The sequence below is a fragment of the Canis lupus genome, chromosome 2 (assembly GCF_048164855.1).
Source record: "Canis lupus baileyi chromosome 2, mCanLup2.hap1, whole genome shotgun sequence".
Classification (NCBI taxonomy): domain Eukaryota; kingdom Metazoa; phylum Chordata; class Mammalia; order Carnivora; family Canidae; genus Canis; species Canis lupus.
The window spans coordinates 38,012,491-38,017,356 of record NC_132839.1 but is presented as its reverse complement, the minus strand read 5'-3'; the positions used below and the strand labels follow the sequence as shown (position 1 = coordinate 38,017,356).

The 4,866-nt window shown below is 39.3% G+C and overlaps 1 long non-coding RNA gene across 1 annotated transcript; it reads right to left on the bottom strand.

The window, feature by feature from the left end:
- Positions 1 to 2,625: 2,625 nt before the first annotated feature.
- Positions 2,626 to 4,241, bottom strand: LOC140610095 (uncharacterized). Its single transcript, XR_012011890.1, has 2 exons — positions 4,104 to 4,241; positions 2,626 to 2,965 (listed from the first exon to the last, which is right to left on the bottom strand). It is a non-coding gene; the product is annotated as an uncharacterized lncRNA (long non-coding RNA).
- Positions 4,242 to 4,866: the final 625 nt, after the last annotated feature.

Below are 4,866 nucleotides of genomic sequence, written 5' to 3'. Positions count from 1 at the left end.
GGCTATTATGAATAATAATATTATGAATATTCATGTGCATACCTTTTAGTAGACATGTGATCCACTTTCTTTTGGGTAGATATCTAGCAGTGGAATCATTGGGTCATATAGTACGTTCATGTTCAAAGTCAAAAAAAGAAAAGCTGTCAAACTGTGTTCCAAGTTAGTAGTGTCATCTCTTAACCAGCAATATAAGAGAGAGGGTTATAGTTTCTCCCTGTTCTTGTTAACACTTGGAATTATCTATATTTTTTATTGTAGCCATTTCAGTGGGTGTATAGTGGTATCTCATTGTGGTTTCAAATTGTATTTCCCTACTTTATAGGATGAGCAATGGATGTTATATGTTGGCAAATTGAACTCCAATAAAAAATATACAAAAAATTATATTGCCCTAATGACTAATTATGTTGATTGTCTTATCATGGGCTTATTTGACATTCATGTATCTTCTTAAATTAAGTGTCATTTTAAATATTTTGTTCACTTAAAAATACTGTGTTGTGTCCTTAAAAAAAGGGATACATGCACCCCAATGTTTATTTGATTTTTTATTAATTTTTTATTTTGTTTTATTTTATTTTGGTTATTTATTTATTTATTTATTTACTATTTTTTCCGACATTATTGGGATACAATTGACATCTAACATTGTGTGAAATTTAAGGCATATAATGTGGTGATTTGTTACACATACATATCTTGAGAAATGATCACCAGAAAAAGGTCCATGAATACAACCGTCGTGCCATACTACTTTTTTTGTAATAATAAATTTATTTTTTATTGGTCTTCAATTTGCCAGCATATAGAATAGCACCCAGTGCTCATACCGTCAAGTGCCCCCCTCAGTGCCCTCCACCCAGTCACCCCCACCTTCTGTCCTCCTCCCCTTCCACCCCCCCTAGTTCGTTTCCCAGAGTTAGGAGTCTTTCATGTTATGTCTCCCTTTCTGATATTTCCCACAAATTTCTTCTCCCTTCCCCTCTATTCCCTTTCACTATTATTTATATTCCTCAAATGAATGAGACCATATAATGTTTGTCCTTCTCCGATTGACTTATTTCACTCAGCATAATACCCTCCAGTTCTATCCACGTTGAAACAAATGGTGGGTATTTGTCATTTCTAATGGCTGAGTAATATTTCATTGTATACATAAACCACATCTTCTTTATCCATTCATCTTTCGATGGACACCGAGGCTCCTTCCACAGTTTGGTTATTGTGGACATTGCTGCTAGAAACATTGGGGTGCAGGTGTCCTGGCGTTTCATTGCATCTGTATCTTTGGGGTAAATCCCCAGCAGTGCAATTGCTGGCTTGTAGGGCAGATCTATTTTTAACTCTTTGAGGAACCTCCAAAGCTGTGGTCATCAAGACAGTGTGGTACTGGCACAAAAACAGACACATAGACCAATGGAACAGAATAGAGAATCTAAAAGTGGACACTGAACTTTATGGTCAACCTATATTCGACAAAGGAGGAAAGACTGTCCACTGGAAGAAAGTCTCTTCAATAAACGGTGCTGGGAAAATTGGACATCCACATGCAGAAGAATGAAACTTGACCACTCTCTTTCACCATACACAAAGATAAACTCAAAATGGATGAAAGATCTAAATGTGAGACAAGATTCCATCAAAATCCTAGAGGAGAACACAGGCAACACCCTTTTTGAACTCGGCCACAGTAACTTCTTACAAGATACACCCACCAAAAGAACCAAAAGCAAAAATGAACTATTGGGACTTCATCAAGATAAGAAGCTTTTGCACAGCAAAGGATACAGTCAACAAAACTCAAAGACAACCTACAGAATGGGAGAAGATATCTGCAAATGACGTATCAGATAAAGGGCTAGTTTCCAAGATCTAGAAAGAACTTATTAAACTCAACAGCAAAGAAACAAACAATCCAATCATGAAATGGACAAAAGACTTGAACAGAAATCTCAAGAGTAAGACATAGACATGGCCAACACGCACATGAGAAAATGCTCCGCATCACTTGCCATCAGGGAAATACAAATCAAAACCACAATGAGATACCATCTCACACCAGTGAGAATGGGGAAAATTAACAAGGCAGGAAACCACAAATGTTGGAGAGGATGCGGTGAAAAAGGAACCCTCTTGCACTGTTGGTGTGAATGTGAACTGGTGCGGCCACTCTGGAAAACTGTGTGGAGGTTCCACAAAGAGTTATTTGTGTTTTTTTTTTAAGATTTTATTTATTTGCTCATTAGAGACACGCAGAGAGAGGCAGAGACAGAGGCAGAGGGAGAAGCAGGCTCCCTCTGGGGAGCCTGATGTAGGACTCCATCTCAGGACCCTGGGATCATGACCTGAGCCAAAGGAAGACATTCAAACTCTGAGCCACCCAGGTACCCCACACCTCAGTGTTTATAGCAGCATTATGTACAATAACCAAATTATGGAAACAACCCAAGTGTCCATCAGGTGATAAATGGATAAAGAAGATGGGGTATATATGTACAATGGAATATTACTCGGCCATAAAAAAGAATACAGTCTTGACATTTGCCATGACATACATGGAAATACAGAGTCTAATGCTAAGTGAAAGTCAGTCAGAAAAAGACATACACCATAAAATTTTACTAATATGTGGAATTTAAAAAACAAAGCAAAGAGAAAAGGGAAGAGAGAAAGACTCTTAGCAAGCATTGTTGTCTAAATTGTTTACTGTTCATCTTGTTTAGGTGACATGTTCTTTTTTTTTTTAATTTATTTATTTATGATAGTCACCACAGAGAGAGAGAGGCAAAGACACAGGCAGAGGGAGAAGCAGGCTCCATGCACCGGGAGCCCGACGTGGGATTCGATCCTGGGTCTCCAGGATCACGCCCTGGGCCAAAGGCAGGCGCTAAACCACTGCGCCACCCAGGGATCCCTAGGTGACATGTTCTTTCAGCTAAAGGTGTCATCAGGTAGTAGTAGACTGAAACAATAAGAAAAATAATTGTGGTTGAGTTTAAGGAGGTGGAAGTGGAATAGGTTGAAAAATAATATTTAACTTGTTACAATTTGCATCAACTTTATAACAGAAAAAAAAACCGTTTCCATGGAATCAATGAATAGATTTACTTTTTAAAAAGATCATAATGGTTGGCTAAAATTTAACTTTTAAATTGGGTGTTGTCATATAAAAGGTGTTGTGTGAGAAAAAAAAGGAGAGAAGGGGTCATCAGATGCGTTAAATATGTAATGGGGATTAAGGAGAGCATTTTCTGTGATGAGCACTTGGTATTGTATGGAATTGTTGAGTCACTATATTGTACACCTGAAACTAATATAACACTGCTTGTTAACTAATAGAAATTAAAATAAAACTTCAAAAAAAGAGAGATCGGGATCCCTGGGTGGCGCAGCGGTTTGGCGCCTGCCTTTGGCCCAGGGCGCGATCCTGGAGACCCGGGATCAAATCCCACGTCGGGCTCCCAGTGCATGGAGCCTGCTTCTCCCTCTGCCTATGTCTCTGCCTCTCTCTCTCTGTCTCTCTCTCTCTCTCTCTCTGTGACTATCATAAATAAATAAAAATTAAAAAGATCATTTGGGTCACTATTGTCACAGAAATGATAAAATAATTGGATCATGCCAAATTTGTCAATAAGAGATGTACTAATCTAATTCTCTATGACCCTTAGCAGTAGTCACTATGATAGAAGGATGGGCATAGTGCCAGGTAGTGAATATCCAGATGAGGGAATGGTGAACCCTAGTACAAATGTTGATGGCTTTGGGGAGTTTTGCCTTCCCTTTGTTGGAGTAAGCAATTATTTAGGCTTTACTGAGATGTCTGTAGGCCATCAAAGTGGGAGTTATGGCCCATTATTAGGACAGTTAGCAACATATCCTGGCAGCATTCTACAACTATTACCACCAAAAAGAAGCCAGATAAAACCAGACACGCCAAAGTAAAAGAAGGTCAGGGACCCTGACCAATTAAAAGATAAAAGGAATGAAACCCTGTTTTCAAACTAATACCCTCCCCAAATAATAAATATTTCACCTCTGAGTTAAAAACTCAACAAAAGACATAGACTCAAACCCCAGGCACAAGTCTCCCTTGAACTCACCTGGTCTCACATCTCAAGGTGGTACTCTAATAAATATTTCATTTCCACTGGTCAACCACTGTGTCTGATCATCCTTGAAATATTTCTTGCAATGAGTCTAAGAGCCTTTGGTGAAGTCTCAGGGACAAGCTGGGTGAGGCCTCAGCACCTGGAGATCTTCCCAGTCTACCTAGCAACATCTCTTTGGTGACCACAAAGGGACCAGGTAACCACATGTTGAACACAGGGGAAGTATCTAAGGTCATTCTTCAAGATGTTCATTGGTCTCAGAGGCAACTTCCTTTCATGGCAATTAATTTCTGGTCACCTAGGTATGCACACATATTTTAACTCCTCCAGTATTCCAAGTTTCCTGATTGTTTTAGACTTCCAGCAGGAGAAATTGAGGCAAAAAAAAGAGTGATTCATGGACATTCATGGAAGTGATGCTTACAAACAGCACACCAAGATCCATTACATTGATCCCTAGGTGACTGTCTGATATTGCTAGACTATTTGTATCTCTGCACAAATCTCTCTTAATTATGGGACTCTGACTGCCATCCACCCTCGCCCCAGTCTAGCTTCAGCCACTTACTCTCATACCTATTTTCCCACTATCTTGTGCTAAATGTGGGGCACTAGAACCTGCAAGATGTTTTGATGCTTATCACAAAGGTCCTGCAAGAGTGCTAACTCAGAGCATTGTATCTCTACAAGATACTGTAAAATAAGCCATAAACTCTTTTACCCCCTGGCAAAACTGGACCCCCTCTTATTGTGA